The following is a 19,743-nucleotide window of genomic DNA, read 5'->3' as shown; positions in this document are numbered from 1 at the left end:
GGATAAACAAATTCTTTCAGGAGCACTAGAGCACCACCTGGATAGTGCCTATTGTTTATAACACTGCAGGGATGGACATTTTTATGAGGGAAGGTTCCTGCCTTACTTAGCAGTAAGGGAATAGCACCATATATCCAACCAATCTCCACTGGTGCTGATATACTTTGTACCAGAGATTGGGAACTTGTGGCCCTCCAGATGTTGTTGGACTACAGATTCCATCATCTTTGACCCCTGGCTAACCTAGCTGGGGACAATGGAACCTGTAGCCCAACAACATCTGGAGAGCCACAGTTTCCCTATCCCTGTTCTTGGTAAATGCCCTGATAATCAGCACCATTGGTGATTATAATTTACTACTCTTTTGTCAGGGGGAGTTCTTTCTGTCTGTCTATCTGCTCTGTCAACGTTGTCCTTGGGAAGCAAATATTTGGGGGAATACTGTTGGGACAATGATCTTACCATGAGAGGTATTGAGATACAGATATGAGCCCTTGAAGAAATGGAATTAGAATTACTATCTCCCCTTGAAAGAAATAGGATCAGCATAGGAACTGTGCTGTGCTGAATATTTTCATTTGAGAACCTTTGGCTGAATTTGCAGATGGGGTTGTATGTGAAAGAAGAACAAAACACCTCTCTTCTTTGCATTTCAGGAGGCTAACAGTTGGGTGGGAGCTCACTGGTGTTTTCCATGACTCCTCATTGCTGCCAGTCACCATTTTCTGTTGGAATAGGCAAATGTTGCATGTTCCCTTTAAGGGATATTTGGGGAAATATCCCATGTACCTGTTTTACCATGATGTAACTTCCTAATGGCTGGGGTTACTTACCTGACTTCCTCCTCCTTTGTCCTGGGGGATTTTTGAATATTCTCTATTGCTGATCTTCCTACCTTTGAGAGAGGCCGCATGGCATGATGTTCTCTGCTAAAAGCATCAATACAAACACCAAGATGGACTGAGACTTCTATATTTTTCGTTCATCTAAGCTAGAGCCTATGTTTCTGAACATATGAAGAATTTGTGAGTAAATGTTTTATCTTTTACCTAAGAAGGTTGTGTCTGTTGTTATTTATATAGAGAAAGGTGGGCCTGGTTTACATTCTCATTCTGCTGCTTGTATTTGTATATCTCAGCTAAGAAATAGGACCAACCAAATTAGTTCCTATTTCTCTCTGGTATTTTTATAATACCGAATATTTTCTGCACCCCAAAATGCCCTGGAACAGAGTGGGGGATGCCATTTTCCCCCAGAATGCCCCCTGGACAGAGGCTAGATCATGATGTAACACCACTCTAGGGCATTCTGGGAGCAGGAGGACTGTGGAGTTTAGGGCTCTGCCCTAAAACACAAACACTTCTATAGTCAGTGAATGGGCCAGGAAAGTGAGGGACTATTTGCAACCAGCCCTAGTAGGGACACATTTGGTTTCTTGGGAAAGTCCCATTAATTTTAATAATGGAGACATAGTGGAAGTCCCTGGGGGATTGTGGTCTGGTTGTGTGGGGTTTTTTACCCCTAATATTACTTAGCATTTAATAAGTACTTAAAGGACTTTACTTAACAGTACTTATACTTCATTTAAGGTATCTGGTATTATCCCCATATTGTCAATGGGCAAAGAAGATGAGGCTGAGTGAACAGCAGCTTGCTTAAGGCAACATAGTGAATTCATAGCTGAGTGGAGTTGATATTTGGACCTAGATCACACTCTTGGATGCTATGCTATACCATGTCCCAATATATGTTTGCATAAATGTAAATGAATTTAACTTCAGATCTTGTCAGTGTGAGGACAATTTTGACTATAATGTTCAAATTAAAATGGTGCTTTTTTATTTTAAAAAGAACCCTTATTTGTTAACCCTTCACCCTTGAGCCTTTTTGAATATTTCAATTTCACTTTAAAATGTATGCCTCCATTTTATGTGTAGGCATTTTTTATGTAATGGGATATTTAAACACACATTTTCACCATGATCATTATGCAAACTATAAATATTCATAGAACAAAAAAAAGCTCCGGATTAGCCTGAGTAAAGATTTGATGAAAGCATGATATTGTAAAGCTGTGGCTTTCAACATCATGCTTTTGCATTTGGGTTTTGATTCATTGATGATTTGTTACTTCCTATTGCACATTCATTTCAAAGTTTTTGATTTATTCTTGCTGAATATAAAAATGTATTTAGAAGACTTTTGGCACATGTGGCTTTATAGACAGTAATGAATATTAATTATTAATATTAAGTATGGAGAACTGTTTAATTTCTAAGGAGCCTTCATGCAAACTTTATTGGCTCCCTTGCCTTCATTACTCCATCCCTCATATTCACAACACCAGTAATATCCAGAAGACTAGCTGCGCTAGTGTGGAGCACTTCTCAAGTTCTATAGAGTGGCCACTGGCTAGATAGGCGGCCTATAAATTAAAGTTTATTATTATTATTATTATAGCAGGGATGTGGAGCCTGTGTTTCTCCAGATGTTGTTAGGCTGCAACTCTCTTCAGCTCCAGCAGAGCCAATGACAGCTGCAAGGCCACAGGTTCCCATATGTTTTCTACAGGATAGCCTGTGTTATGGAATTTGCTGTAAAAGCGATAGGGGCAAAATTCAATTCACGTCACTTTTAAAGGCAAATCTACCTTATTTGCACTTTCTGGAACAATAAAAAACCAAAACACAGGCATCCTTCAAATTTGCACTTCTCTGATTTTTGTAATACAGTTTTCCAACAAAATGCTGTGTACAAAAATACATATACTAGGATAAAGTGTGCATAAAAATGCATATACAGTATAAGTGAAGACAGCTTACAAAAATACATTATATTAGAGAAAATTGGGGCAGTATTCAACTAAAAAGTTATGCTAGTGCAAGGATTTATGTTAGCATAAAATGATTTCTCTCCTCTCCTCTCCCTGAGCATGCCCTGTACCATCCTCAAATCTGCTCCGGAGAGTTAGGGAAAATCTCAGAACAGATTTAAGGGGTGCACCCAGATCTGGAGGAGAGGGGGAGAATGATCTGTCATGCAAGAAGAAATCATTGCACTGACAGAACATTCTCCTTAGTGCTACTTTGAATACAACCCTTCATTTGCAAAAATGTGTACAATAGGAGAAAATCACACAACAATTCTAATAAACTTTTATCAGGGCTTTAAAAAAAGATCAAAACTGATCTGCAATGTGGAGAACTAACATTATGACTGGCAAAATGAGAAACCAAAACTGACAGATTTGCCCATTCCTTTTGCTGTTAATTTATTGGATCCAGAGTTCTGTGAGTTGAGCCTTACTCACAAGACATCCTGCTGCCGGAAGGGGGGAGGCATTTTCCACTGATGCCTCCTTCCCTCAGCACCTTCTCGAGCAGGATAAACTCTGCGCTCTGGAACAATGCAGGAGATAGCAGAGATGGGACCAGATATGGACTGCCTTAGATCAGATTCATACTCCAGATTGACATAGGTGTAAAAAAATGTGGCCAAATGAAGAGACACTGTGAAATAAATCAAGTGTATAACTAGGTGGTTAAAAAAAAAAAAGAGGAGTTGCTGAGCAATCCTAAGGTGAGAGGGGTAGTTACCATGATGGAGGAACTGCTGTTTTCTCAGCCTGGTGGTTCACTCCTGCCAGGGCAGAAATGGGTGGCTCTTGCAGATTTTTTTGCTTCTTTCCCTCCCCCCACCCTCCTATTTTCCTTCTGATTGACATTAATGGAATGGCAAATCACTATGCTTCAAGGCCAGCATAGTTTTGCCAAGGGCATGTGGTTTCAAATCCAAGGTCTCCCACAATCCATCACAACACACCCACCCTTCAAGCCCTATTGCCAGCAACACATCACCAATTCCTCTCAAGGCAAGAGTGCCGCCCCATCAGGAGATCTCCTCTCTGCCAGGGGAGGAGCACTCACACTGCATCCTGAGACCTCTCAGGCAGCCTTTGGCCAATTTTAGGATTGTAGACTTAGTCACCTTATCTTTCTTTCCTTTTTATTTTCAGGTGGACGTTAGTATGGTCCAAACCATATCTATCCTTTACCAATATAGACTCTAATGTTTCTTTACGCATATAAACTCCAGATCTGCAAATAACAATGGGAATTTGAATCTTTCTACTATGTCTCAGCAGAAAATCCTTTTTAAAATGTTAATTAGGGGTCTGTTAGAGCAAATATTTTATATACATATAAAATATTTACATTTAGTTGTTAGGCGCATGTTGTTGGGGGAGGGTGAATTAATTAGTAAAAATGTTCATTTCCCCTGATAAACTTTGAGGTTTAAATATAAAAGAAATGTAGAAAGTAATTTAAAATCCAATAAGTTCTGTCTTTTGTGTGTGTTCTGGTCAGGGAGAAATATAATTTGTCAGTCATCCTCTTTAATATTGTTTATTATTAATGAATATTAAATCAGTGTACATAACGAATGAGATTATTTCAAAACCAGACTGAATTTCCAAGGGGCCCATCCACTGAAAATCCATAACTATTATGTATTGAATGAAAAGTTGTTTAAGATTAGTTTTGGCATGATTTAGTAAAAATAAAATTTTGTCCATCTGATACACATTTGTGAGTCCTGATTATAAATAATAAATATCACAACATGTGTAAATTGTCCTAGGTGAACTTCAAACAATGGCATTATTTGATGAGGAGCCCATCAGAAATTCTCGTCAAACTGTGTTAAGTCATAATTGTCTAAATTGTGTTTGTACTGCTTGTGCATTCAAATCCAGATTGTAATGATCTAATCCAATTACTTAGCCTCAAACCAAGGAAAATAAGAGATGAAAATGATACCCACATTTAGTGAGGTCATGGCTTGGTCCCTGAATAGCCATCTGTTTCCTGGGCTATCCCAATTTCCTTTTTATTTTAATGTTTTGTTTCTATGTCCACATTATAGAAATATGTGAAATGTACAGCTGACATACAATAGCAAGCAATATTCTAAAGCTTTGTTAAATTTAAGTGGAGTTTTTCATAAACTAGTTTTGGATTCCAGTACAGCCCTAAATATTGTTCAGTAGTCGTGACCTGCCTCCATGATCTGTACGTGCACAGTGTTGTGTAAGGAATGCTTGATATATCTGCAGGAGACTCACCTGCTTTGCCATGAAGTTCACTGGGTGGAATCAGATTGGCCACTTACACGTTGCCATGAGAAAATGCATCACCAAAAAGAGAGGACAAGGGAGGACATTAGATTTTCATAAAATTTGCCTACGCTAATTTACGTGTATAGATGCAGGCTTAGAAATAGTTACCATTAAATAGAAGTTAGATAATAAATTAAAGAGAAATTAAATGGATTAACAATATATCTCACCATAGAGCCCTGGGCTCCTACTTGCTGCCCTGGGATTCTACTAGGAGGAAAGGCAGGATGTAAATCTAATAAATAAATAAATGAATAATATTGGGGAAGCCAGGGACCAGTGCCTTCTCAGTCTGCTGTTGAGGTGCTAACTGATGATGGGCAACATCAAGGGCCCTCTGCTCCCTTTGTAGGGTTTTTCATCGTTAAACAAGACTTGAACCAGACAGCCCTTCAGACAGAGGATTATCCTCTGACAGGCCTTCAAATAGAGGACTGTCTTTTATAAGGTAGGGCACTTGACCATCCTAGGTAGAAACCAAAGGGGGGGGATGGTAGTAATCACTTGCCATAATTCCAAATTGGCCACTTATATTTCCTTTTTAGCCCTGGAAACCAGCACTGTGAAACCTCCAGCCTGCAGGTCTGATTAGGCCTGGCTGGGGTCCTAATTTGGCCCATGAGGCCAGTTTTGCCATGCCAAACTCAACCACCCCACACTTGACAATCATATATGAGGTCAGATGTGGGGCAGATAAAGATGCAAAAGAACAATTGGGATGCTTAACATGTGATCCCAATTGTTCCTTGGCAGGGTTTGTATTTGGCATCTTTTAGATTTGGTACCAAATACAAGCTCCACTGGGGTTGGTTCCACTCCCAAGTGCAGCCAATCCCTGCCAAAAGCAGGGCTTAAAGATAGCACTGATCGGGCAATCCTTGGTGACTTGAAGATACACTCTGGTGTTTCTGATCAGTTTCTGACTTCTGGTTTCTCTTCTCTCTCCAGCCCCTTCTGTGCTCCAAAAATCTGCTGTGGTGGGTCCTCCAACCCCCTTGAACTGTTTGGGAAGATGCAGGGGGACGCAGGGGGGAAGAGAGGAAAAAGACTCCTCATTGCACAAGGGGATGCTTGCTCACCTTCACCCTGTGTTGAGGTCCCACCCAGAGAGGCAAAGGTACTTCTAGTAAAGGCATCTCATCCTGGTTGGTAGCACTGACACTTGCTTTAGCTTCAGGGTTCTCAGAATCAGTTCATTTCCCTAAGCCAAGGGTCAGGAGGCTGGTGGCCAGTTTCCATTGTCCTCAATCACATGTTGTCAGAAAACAAAGAAAATGAAAACATAAATGTACCCCCAGCAAAAAAAAAAACTCTAAAAGTATATCTCTGGTAACTGATGTCCTTGTTTTTCTTCTCTTTTTATCTCTTTGTATTTACTTAGGCTGCAGTCCCAAACACTCTTTTCTGGGAGTAAGTCCCATTGAACTCAGTGGGGCTTACTTCTGAGTGGGCATGTATCAGATTAGATTGGCAGTCTGACTTTTTCAAAGGGGAAAACCACCATGATTGGGAGAAAGGGGATTTCCCATCCTTGTAGCATGACATGAATGAATGAATGAATGAATGAATGAATGAATGAATGAATGAATGAATGAATGAATATCTTAAGTCAGAGTCACTATAAGAACAGGTTTTTGAAAAGCTTATTGACAGCAAAGCTTATTTTAAGATCAGGTTTCAATTCTCCATGTTAATATAGTTTGATGAGAATTAAGCTCCCCAATAGTACAGTGTTATGCATGCATGAATGGCTTGGTAATGGGCACCATCACCAGATGCAACACAGCAGTGCTAGACAACACTTGTCCTTGTCACAGAATTTGGCTGAGGGGAGAATGAGGAGGACAGGACAACTCACCTACATAGCATTATAAAAGCATTTTTCTTAGGGCAGCAACTTTTAGCAATGAAAATTTTGATTACCTGGGTGGGAGAATGGAGTAGAGCCCAAGTCTAGACCCTGAAGAATCTGTGGGGCAGAGATCAGAGCAAAAGCTCCCAAAGCATATCCCTAGTTCACCTTCTTAAATATTCCAATGAGTACAATTCCTACATTTTAAGCTCTTACACATCACATAACATGCATACCAAAAAAAATTGGGAGACATACCAAAAATAATGTATATTGATTCATACATTACTGTTTACTTACAGCAGCCACAGGGAACCTCAGACCTGGGAACCGAATGTGGCCCTACAGGCCTCTCAGTTTGGCCCTCAGAACTCTCCCCAGGCCATACCCTTTATCTCCCTCACTGGCCCTCACTGGCCCTGCTTTACCCTTAGCTGGAATGTGTCCTTGAACTCTGATAATACCTCTTGCTTGTTTAGATGGAGGACAGAGAGTATGTGAATGTGCATTGAAACTAGCCTACTGAACAGAGGTAATATTTACATTCATTGTTCCACCGACTTTTGCCTCTGGCCCCACCCACCATGGGCATGTGGTCCTCAGAAGGTTGTCCAGAAGGGAATTTGGCCTTTTGCCACCCCTGACTAATTTTTGTGTAAAAAAGAACTGAGTCTACTGTAATGTGTTAAGGGAGCGGCACATATTATTGACGCTGCTAAACAGCCAATGTGTGTAATCATTGCTGTGTTTTATCTTATGTTGCTGGTTTAATTTTAATGTACCCCGCTCTGGAATTGCCTTGGCAATGAAAAGTGGACAATAAATATTTTAAATAACAAATATTGCTTCCATTCAAAATGTCCATGTTTCTATAGAATGAAATCTGAACTATGATTCTTTCACATATTGCTTGTCTACATATAGGCTTGAATGATTTGAAGTCACTGAAATGATTCTGTCTGAAGACATTAGTTATATGAAACCCTTTAATTGTTTTGAGATAGGCAAAATCATACTGCATACCATTAAAAATAGATGTTCCCATAAAGAAAAGAGCTTGGAGCTGATGTTAAGGACTCTTTTAGAGCCCCCAGAAGCACCATTATTATTATGAAAAACCATTTAAAATTGTTTCATATGTAGAAAACAAATTATTTATTCTACCCATTACCAGGAAAAAACAAAAAACAATTCAAACATTATATATTTCCTTCTAAACATATCAGAATGCCTTTTCATGAGTAAGTTGATCATCCTAGTTCAGTTTCTTCACCTAAACTTTGAAACATAAATCAACTGTTCCATTTTCCAAACTAAAAATAGCTGATACTGAAAAATATTTATGAAATACATATTTTTTTACTTTGAACCATTTTTCTTTACTTTGAACCATTTTGGCAAGAAAGAAGAAAGATTGTTTCCTGTCTCTGATAAAAGTATTTCAGTAAACCCATCATCATACTAAATTGTGAACAGTATGTCTGCATTTGATTTTGGTCACAACAGGTTAGGAATGGTGAATGGTGGAGCAGATTAAGGACAGTGAGATATTAGAGGTGTAAATTAGATTTACTTATGGAATTGATCTTCCAGGAAATGCATAATTCCGTTTCCCATTGTGGTTAGTGTAGCCTTCTCAAGCATAATCACCATTAGAATTGCAGAGGAAGGGAGGAAATTAATTTCATGGGCTTGCTGACTTAATAAGCAATCTTTTTCACTACTTCTGGGCAGCCGTGAATCAACATTCTCCCCTCTTTTATAAGCCACATTTTTATAGCTTGTCTGTATCTGATTTCCTTAAGGCTGAATGATGATGCAGACTCTCATGTCATTTTGCATCTGCTCTTTTACTTGTGTATTGTTTATTTAGGAATCTCGAGTTGCATTTTGAAATGTTTTGCCATCTAGGGCTTAATTTCCTGTACAAGCCCATAAAGATGAAAGTGGATAATAGCAAAAATGTGATCTGTTCTCTGTCACCCACTTTAATCATTTTTTGTGAAGAGCATAGCAATTGAATGCATACAGATCCTGAAGTGGTGTCTTAATAGTACTGCTTATTGGAAGCTATGATCCACAGCAGTACTTACACTAAACTAGCTCTCAAACATCCTCAGCTGCTTTGATGGGACATCTATGAGACTTCAGGATGCTAAATGTTGGAATTCTATTGAGTTGCGTAGCAGAGTTGCGTTGCGCTGTGGAACGAAGAATATTGAGCGAGCTTACTTGTGTGTGTTTGAATCTTTGCTAAGATTCTACCTTCCCTGCAAATTAGTCAGACAGAGTCTTTAAGCTGTAAAATAAGAAACAACTACTTTATTCTGGAAGTACATGCTTAATAGGAAAGGGTTCTATATCTGGCTGGCTAACTAGCTATGTTGGAGCAGTCTACACTGGTCCCAGTGCAGCTCTCATGCTGGTTGAGAGGGAGAGACAAAGGAAAGATGTCTCCTCCCCTCTCGAGAGAGAAGGAAGGAACACTGGAAAGGTGGGAAGGAATTGGGATCAAACATCCTTTGCATATCAGTCTAGCAGGAGGGGGAGAGACGGCAAGGATCAAAGGACAGGTATAGCCTGGCAACAAGGAGGTCTCCTCCCTAGCTACCCTTTTTAACCCCATGTAGCCTCAACCCACCAAGTTGGAGTTGAACCTCATACATTCCAACACTAAAAACCCTTATTTTAGGTGACAGTTCACTGCCCTACAACATCATGGGCTCAGAAGATGGGGAAGATTCCTTATTCAAGAATATCCAGTTGACATTGGTTCTGGTATCTCATCCTTTTGAAATTTTAATCCAGAATGTCTTTATATCCATTGCACAGTAAGCATACTCAGGTTGGGCTACTTCAGCGTAAGTTGGGACTTCAACACTATTTGGTTCTTTGTTGTATTTAGAGATGTATGCCCTGTCTTTCTGGTGCTTTTGCATTATTCAGAGTTGCTTGCAACAGTTAAAATGCAGTATTTCCAAAAGGCATGATCATAGTTGATCGCATTCTCTTGGAATGCACAGTTACTATTGGCATCAACGTGATTTGCCCTGACAGCTGGGGTAGGGTACTGACATGCACATGCCCCACCCGTCAGAAACGGAGTCCAACACAAAAGAAAGGCCACAGATACAATAGGGAGAGAAGGATCCAGCCTCAATTAAATCACCATCCTAAGGACTAGTCCTATACATTCAACCAAGAAATGAGGATGAATTGGAACAGGGTGAGGCTTAAAAGTCAGATGTTTTGCTCACACTAGGGAGCTGAATCTAGGAAATGAGTGTTAAATATTTCCATCCTCACTGAAGTGTCTTGAAACTGTAGCACTTGAATCTTGCAAAAATGGACCTCAGATTTTTCTGTGCATATTTTGTGTTTTGTATATCTGTCTGCTGCCTACATTACCTTTTGTTCATAGCAAGTCCCTTCCATATCACTTGATAAGCCTGTAATGGTTTCTATTGTTTTTAGTCATCTAAATAAATAGTTAATGATATTTAGTAATCTTGCAGCCCCCTTCTGAACCAACAATACCTTCAAATAGTTTCTCACAGAACTGGGATCTGAATGCAAGTCTCCAGGTATTGTGCAGCATTAACCTTATTGTCTCATTCAGATTTGAGGATAGAGTATTCCTTTGGAATGATTATTCCAATGTTTCAAATACAGTAGGGCCCCGCTTTTCGGCGGCCCCCTTTTTCGGCATTCCACTAATACGGTGGCTAAAATTAGAGTAAGGCCCCATTCATACGGCGCTTGTTCTGCTTTTACAGCATTTTCGGGTGCCGGGCACTATTTTATTGAAGGAGTTCCACTTTTTGGCGGGTTTCGATTTTAGGTGGGGGTCTGGAACGTAACCCGCCATATGAGTGGGGCCCTACTGTAATTTGTTCTAATATTATCTTGATTTCCTTCAGAACTTTTTTCTCTTTTTTTTCCTTCCTTCTGTGGGAAATGTGACTGGCTCTTCCATGTCGTTTATAACTTTCATATAGGAGAGTGTAAGGGAGCTTTTTAAAAAAAAACAGTCTGGCAATAAGCTGGTATTCTGCTCCATTTCCGTGTCTACATCATTGATTAACTTGGGAGGAGGTGAATTCCCAATATTGCTAGTTTTCAAAGTATAGAAAAATCCCTTCACAAAATAAATGCTGTGAGGGGAAAATGCATTTCTTCCTATGAATGAAAAAATATGCTTTAAATTTAAAGCTTTTGTTTTAAAGTAATAGATTGATAAATTGTAAAGTCCACTACTTGGAACAATTATTCCAAGTAGTGGAACAATTTAATTATTAAATTGTAAACTATTGCAACTTGTAAACTATTGCACATTTGTCAGAAAATTGTATCCTCTTCCTCTGCCCCTTCTAAAATACATTTATAACAGTAACCCACTCCTGCTGCTCATGGTGTCTGTTTTTCTTAGCCATCTGGTGGCTTATACGTCTAATGCCCAACTGAGAATTGACTGCAAGGACAAATGGACCATCTGCTAAGTGTCAAATGGGAATCATTTTATCCATTCACCATTATCCTCATACGCTCCTACTCAAAGCAAGATCATGGGAATTGTGATTTTCAGATCAGGATGATGAGTTTAAGCAAACTGTCATCAAATCTGTTTGTCACTGATTGATTTGAGTACACATTTTACCATTCATCCTTATAATATTAACTTTTTTGTCAATAATCACCAAGTCTTTAAGACATTACTTTCTGGAGTATATTTTCCATACCAATTTGAGTTTTAACTCCAATGTTTACTTTTTTATAAAAAACCACCAGCTATTGTTTTGAACGTTCCTGCTTGTTTGTGACAAAAGTGAGTTTTTATTTCAAATTGTGGATGGCCGAGGGCAGAAAAGAAGAAGAAGACAATGATGTACAAACAGAAAATTAGTCTCTATGCAGATTCTTTGATAGAATTAAAGAACTTATGTCCTGATTCAAACTCAGGACTACAAGGCATATATATGTGTGGTCCTGGATTTTCCAGTTGTTTCAGTGAGCAGGGATAGCTGTTCATAGGAAGCTGTTTCTAATATGTAAATAAAAGGATAAAATTATATAGGAGCTCCATGTCCAAACTGAAGCACTCTGTTTCAAACCAGTGTCTCTGTGTGCCTCACAAGTGAACCCCAAATGCTTGAGCTTGAAACTTGAAAAATGTCTTCAATATAGTCATAAATAATATTGCCTTGCTATAGTTAGATGATCAGTTTCTTCCATACTTACAGCCACACTGACAGTTACTGATTACAAGCTTTGATGCACCCCAACATCTATATATAGAATGCTACATGTATAAATCCATGTTACATCATTTGCAGAGTGACTTGTGCACATAGTGCTTTGAATAGTACCTGGGCTCCTGTTGGGAGGAAGGGCGGAATATAAATAAAATAATAAATAAAATAAATAAATAAAATATAGTGGTGTCTAAGATAAGTATTTTGTAAGCTGTCTCTACATTATGCATGTAGGAGAGGGTTGCCTGGTTTCTTGGTGCTTTACCATGTGTGCTATTTCCATCTCAAGCATAACATGGAAAGAGGCAGTTGGCTCATCATTGCCCCTAGAGAAAAAGGGGAATGTCTGTGGTTGTATGCCTTTGGGATTCCTGAGATCAGCTGCAGAAGAGTCATTAATTCCCCTATCAGTGGTGTAAGGCGAAAATGGGAGATCTGTCAGGATATATCACCACTAGTTCAGCCGTTTTATATTGGTTTAACTGTCCCCCACAGGATCCTAGTTATTGTAGAATGTTGATAATTCTGTTAAAGTTCCCTAAGCCCTACACAGAACTATGTTTTCCAGGGTTCTCTGGAACAAAGTTCCTCTCTCTGTCTAGGGGCAATGAGGAACTAACTACCTCCTTCTGTGCTATTCTTAAGATGGAAATAGCACAGAGCACATGGTTAAAGCCAGTGTAGACACACTCTCAGTCTGTGAGTGAGACCTATACAAGATGACCTCTGAGCTGATAACTGAAGGTGATGAGTGGACTCATCTGGACTTTTTGTGCTGATTTCTTTCATTTTTCTCAAGAAATCTCTTTTTATGTTTACTGGGTGCTCATAACAAAGAAACAATGGGATGAATCCTGAGAACCTCAAGTGGACTTGCCCTTATGGGACAGGGATTTCCTGCCCCCTTTTTTCCATTGCATTCCCTTCTCCTAGTAGTTGAGGGACCCTTAGGGACAGAAAGAGATATGATGTGGGGTGATGCAGCTGGAGGAGAAAATCTGTAGAAATTGGGTATCATTTGTGCAAACAAATGTCTTCTGCTCACTGAAGCATCCCTTTGGTTCCAACCCATTGTCAAAGTTGTTGAAGCCTTACTGTAGTTTGGGTACTGATTTGAAAATTTCCTCTTGTTTTACATCTTTTATTCTTAATTTGACATGTTGGATACAAAATAAATTGGAAATGGCTATTCAGCTGTGTGCAAAGTCTTGCTGATATTAAACTACATTTTTCTCTCCATTCTCCTTATCCACAAACACACTTTTTGGGGGGTGGGGGAGGTCCTTATGAGTTGTGTTTAATCAATCTATATGGGCAACCAGCAATTATGATTTCTCACAGCACACTGATACAATGAATAATAACTGCCTGTCCTTAGAATTGTACATCCTTAGAACATATTTGATGATGTATTAAGATTTGAAATATTAGTCACAGGTTGCATTTCTTCTTTGTTTCAGTTCTTTTCTTAACATTTACAAGCTGATTATTCTGTGAATAACTTCACATTTTAGCAGGGCTGTACACCTTATGTCCCACCAAGACCAACAGACACGTATTGTGCTTGTCAGCCTCTTTTTGTAGTCCCAGGAAGCAGTCAGCAAAAAGCAGATGTTTGTCAATCCCCTTATAAGCACCCATAAATGGCAGGATGACCATGTTTTGCTTGGTGGATCACAAGACATGCAGGCCTAAATTATACTGTGAGCATTTTGTAGTTACTGTGTTGTTGTTTTTTTACTTTCTTTCAGATTCTGCCCAGGAAATGAATGCTGCAAGATGTTATTAAACTCAGTAAAATCCATCAAATAATCCCAGGAAACAGGAACACCAATTCATTTTTTAAAAATTGTATGGTATCTCTCTCTGTTTTTTAGTAAATTCTGGACACAAACTGCCAAATTTATGCTAATATTAACAAATTTAGTTTCAGTTTTGGTTCTAAAAATTGCTAGACAGATTGGCATTTCTCCCATATGTGTTCTCCAGTATTGAGCTAGAAGACTACATTGTAAATTATTATATAAGTGGAAGAAGAAAAACAGAAGATCCTGTTGGGAAAAATATATAGCCTATTCAGCTGACATATTGGCACCACTATCTGGTCATTAGAAGATATTCTGAATCTGCAGCTGTGACTGCCGGTGCATGAAAAAGTGATGGCCAAACAGGACATTTTACTGACCCATTTGGATTATAAGTAAATAATCTTATTGAAAACAAATATAAAGGCACACTCATAGTATTTATTTTGTTCCTAAACACCACACAATCCTGCCAAAATTAAGTACCTGTGCAGCATGAGTCTAAGCATGTTTACTCTGAAATAATACTTAAGGCTACAGTCCTCCTAAGCACACTTACTAGGGTGTAAAGTCCCATTGAGTTCAGTCCTTGTGTCAAGTGGTGTAAGTGCTTATCAGTAGGACATATGTCCTAGTACTAAATATGGGTAGGACTGCAGCCTTAACAACCATTTGCTTTAGGGTTGCCAGGTTCCTGGCCTGAGACTGATCCTGTATCTTTAGGAGAAGAGAAAGTCAGCCAAGTACAGGTGTTCTGGCAACTCTGTAATGGGAAAAACCACAAGGTGTAATTCTTCCCCTTCCACAACTTTTAAAGATACAGAAGACCTCTTGGAGGCCAGGCCTGGCAACCAAAAGGTCTTCTGTATCTTTAAAAGTTGTGCAGGGAGAAGGGAGAATTGCACCTTGTGGTTTTTCCCATTACAGAGTTGCAAGAACACCTGTGCTTGGCTGACTTTCTCTTCTCCTAAAGATACAGGATCAGTCTCAGGCCAAGAACCTGGCAACCCTAATTTGCTTTCAATGAGAGATAGATTAAGCCAAGACCTAACTCTCCCATTGAAATCAATGGGACTTAAGAGGTGTTTAAATTTAGCTGGATTATACACATAGTTGAATGATAACTTATGTATTTGCTGCTATCCCTAATCTATATTCATTTTTCTCTCTCTAAAGATTAATTGCTTTTTGCTAGTTTTCATTCGAGGGGGGCCCACAATTCTACTTTTAAACAAGGTGCTTTAAAAAAAATCTTGTGGATTTAAACAATTCCATTGACTCTTTTGTGCATGCCGTATTCATTCTTCTGGATTACCAAGAATTGCCCAAATTCAGCCACTCCTTGAACAAGGAAAAGCTTCCAGTGGACACCAGGGTTTTCATTTACTTCAAAGGCAAAGTAGCTCCATGTGTGTTAGCTTATCTGAGCTCTCCTTATCTTTAAGTGAATAGGATATCCTTGCTTATGGGGCAGTCCAATACGCATCTTCCTTACTGACTGTCAGCACTGTTTGAGGCAAGAGTGGGCTCGGATTAAAACATTAAAGTCAACAGAATGTACTAGGCAGGCATCTTTTAAAATGCCTTAAATTAAATGCCTGGCTGTACAGGTGCACTAAGGGATTCAGATGCTGCTATTGGCCTGGATATGCATGATAATTTATGATGCATTGGATAAGATTTGAGAATGTAAAGGCAAGTGTATTTGAAAACTGGCTGGAATACATTTCTTTTTCAGCCATGCATGATGTATATATGTTTCAGTATCCATTTCATGGCCGCAGAATTGTCAATTACCACTTTTACTTTATCATCTTTTTTACAAACACAAGTTTATCTTTACAAGACAGAGAAGCATGTAAATAAGTGATGGTGTATAAAGATGCTGTTGTTTATATGGAAACAGATGTTTTGTACAAACAATGAATGTGTTAGATTTCTGTTATTCAAATGTATTGCATTGCATTGCGTTTACATACACACAGAGAAAGGGTTTTATTTTGCTGACTCTAAAAATACAGTAATACCTCATTTAACAAAGTAGATGCATTCCTGGACATTCTTTAACAGAACCTTTGGTACCAGAGGTAGGAATAACATAGAAATAATAGGGATAGGTTCCTATACCTGCTCACAGATGATGCTGGTAGCTTCAACAGGGGCTTTAAAGGGTGCCTGCCTGGTACCCCTCCCCTTCTCCTCCTTCCCCTTCCCCCTCCTCCTCTGAATCATATTGGATCCTTTCCTCCCCAGACCTGGGAGAAAGCAAGAGATCTCTTGAATGCAAAGCAAACACACAGGCTTGTTCGTTTCACCATAGGCAAAGCAAAGGCACAGGCTTATCCATTTATTGATAGCGAAGCAAAGACACTGCCTGGAATCCGTGAGTGGATGGATGGGAAGGAACAAGCTGAAGTTGAACCCTGATAAAACCGAGGTACTACTTGTGGGGGACAAGAGAAGGTTGGGTGACATTGACCTGAAGTTCAATGGGGTGAGTTTACCCCTAAAGGACCAGGTCCGCAGCCTTGGGGTTGTGCTTGATTCCAGGCTGTCCATGGAGGCTCAGATTTCGGCAGTGAGCCGGGCAGCCTGGTACCAACTACACCTCATACGAAGGCTGCAACCCTACCTTCCTGTTCATCAGCTCCCACTGGTGGTACACGCCCTGATCACCTCTCGTTTGGACTACTGTAATGCGCTCTACGTGGGGTTACCCTTGAAAACGGTCCGGAAATTACAACTGATACAAAATGCGGCGGCTCGACTACTTACGAATAGTCGCCGCCGAGATCACATCACACCAGTGTTGTTCGACCTACACTGGCTTCCAGTTGTTTTCCGAGCCCAATTCAAGGTGTTGGTATTGACCTTTAAATCCCTATATGGTTTCGGCCCAGTTTATCTTACGGAGCGCCTTCAATGCCACCAATTATGCCGCCCGACAAGATCGGCCACACAGGGCCTTCTCTCAATCCCGCCAACAAAAACAGCCAGATTGGCGGGTACAAGAGAGAGGGCATTCTCAGTGGCGGCCCCCACTCTTTGGAACTCCCTCCCACAAGATCTCCGGCATGCCTCTTCCCTAAATGTATTTCGGAAAGCCTTAAAGACCTGGCTTTTTCAGCAGGCCTTCGGGGTATCCGGGGAGGGTTAATCGATATAATTGTAATGCCTCCTACCCAGTTTTAATATTGTTGTTGTAGATCTATTGTTTTTATTGTATTACTGTATTTTATTAATTGTATTTTAATAATTTTGTAAGTCGCCTAGAGTGGCCATTGGCCAGATAGGCGACAAAGAAATTAAATTTATTATTATTATTATTATTATTATTATTATTATTATTATTATTATTATTATTATTATTATTATCAGTTTCACCTTAAAGCAAAGGCACAGGCTTAAAGGTTTATCCATAGCAAAGCAAAGCTGGTCAATTTCAACTTTTAAAAGACTTTGTTAAAAGGAGCTTAGTTCCTGGAGGATTCCTTACCTGAGGTATTATTGTAAGAATTTAGGCTTCATTTACTCACACTGTCAATGGTGATAACATAAAATTCTGGATAATTCCACTGTCTGTATTGTTACACAAACTAAAGTTGAACTGAAATTCCTTAATAAGGGAAGCAAGACGAAACTCAGATTGCTTGCCATCACATTTAGACTGTAGTCCTCTGCAATTTAACTAGGAGTAGGCCCTGCTAAATCTGCAGAACTTACTTCTGAGTAAATATGCATCTTAGGCTAGTTACTCCATCCTGGGGTACGTTGCACCATCAGCAAAGTGCTTAAAATGGGTTATATTGACATAACATTAGCTTCCACAAATATGATATTATGCTAGTATGCCTTATAATGCACATTTAAAAATGCCACTGTCTCTTCTTTTGAACTTGACATGGCATACATGCCAAAAAATAGCCGTCACTCTTCATAAGCTGTATAGAACTTTAAACCACACCCAACCTCCTTTATTCATTTATATCTAAGATTCTACCCCACCTTTCTGAGGCTTATACCCCACTCAAGGTGGCTTATATAAATTAAAAACATAATAAGCATATCAATAAAGTACAATAAATTAAATACACAAAATGCAAACATATCTGACAGATTTTCTTTTTAAAAAACCCTATTCAGTGCAACAGCCTACTTGCATAGAAAGGTCTTCACTAATGATCAGAAAATGGTAAGAGAGGGAGCCATCTGTACCTCAAGGGTAGGTGTGACCATAGAAAAGGCCCTCTTTTTGGCTCCCTTCAGCAGCTATGGTTCTGCTATGCATAGGAAACAGGGAAGGAACTCTCCATTAGATCTAAGGCATCTCAAATATAGATAAAGCCAAATTCTGTATCAGTAGCCACTTTATTCTACTTAGAATGGTCCAGGCCTGGGAGAATATTTTGCTTCACTACCTGGCCACCTCATTCAGTAAGGGTCATCAATGGAGAGACTGAAGAAACACACATTTCCCCAAAGAGTCTCAACAGTGCTGTAGTACTCATTTGTCTGTTTCAGAATTGCTTCCCTGATCATCTCTGCTGCACGTATTAGCTACAATTTTACGGATCAACATGGGATTTGGGACTAGAGTACATAGTCATGATCCAAAGAGGTGAGTAATGGGTACACTAAAGGTGTTTCCACATACTATCCAGTATATTCCCCATTCTGTTTTCTGACACCAGCTTCCCATGCTGCTCTGGAAGCTGTTCTTGAGTTCATGCTTTTGTAACTGTCCATTAGATGGAAGTAGGTCCCATGGATTTCAATGGACCAACTTTCTAACGGAGTGTACCTGGGGTTATGCTCTAAATTCACTGTTCCTTTGATTGCTGCACCAACAAGAAATGGTGTGCTCCATTTCTCCAGTGTACTTCTCTAAGGATTTATATGGTCCTGCTGTGATTATTGTGAAACTAGCAAAAACAGATTCATAGGTTATTTTGCTTGAGGTGTCTCCAGCAGACATTGTGAGGGGGTCTATACCTTGATCACACAGATTTGCCCCAATCTAGAGCTCCATGTATGCTCTTAATGTGCACACAGGTCGCTTGCAGGCACAAAAGTATATGTATGTAGCTGTGCCTGCTCCCTTTAAATTAAAAGTGAAGCCATCACTTTGAAGGAGCTGTAGCTACACATCCAAGTTCCTAGAAGAGATTTCTAGACTAAAGCAACTTAGGCAGCAATTGTATGCACACTTGCATACACCACCCAACACAGTGGAACTTACTGTGCATAGGATTGCACTGTTAATAGCAAGTCAGTTCTAAAAATTTGAGCCAGTATTTGCCTGTCATGATAGAACAGCATGCTATACCACTGTCAGAATATCTTGTTTTGTGATGCTGCACTAGTGCAAGTATTGATACAGCTTGTCGGCTACGTATTTTAAGAACTGCCTTTATTGCACAGACAATGTATATCTAATTCTTGGGAAGACAGCAAAGGAAATAGTTAACTTCAATGATTGGGCAATAACTATTTACCTGTTTATTTACAGCATGCAACCCTAGTGGAATTTTTCTGACATTTAAATAAATGGGGAAGGCATCACATGAGCTGAACTTATTTGGAAAGGAATGTACACATGTAAGCTTTGGTTTATCATAAAAGTTCTGTTTGTGGTGTAGAAGGACACACAAACGC

This window comes from Rhineura floridana, chromosome 7 (assembly GCF_030035675.1).
Source record: "Rhineura floridana isolate rRhiFlo1 chromosome 7, rRhiFlo1.hap2, whole genome shotgun sequence".
NCBI classification, from domain to species: domain Eukaryota; kingdom Metazoa; phylum Chordata; class Lepidosauria; order Squamata; family Rhineuridae; genus Rhineura; species Rhineura floridana.
The sequence above is the reverse complement of the archived record's forward strand: the minus strand, read 5'-3'. Positions refer to the sequence as shown.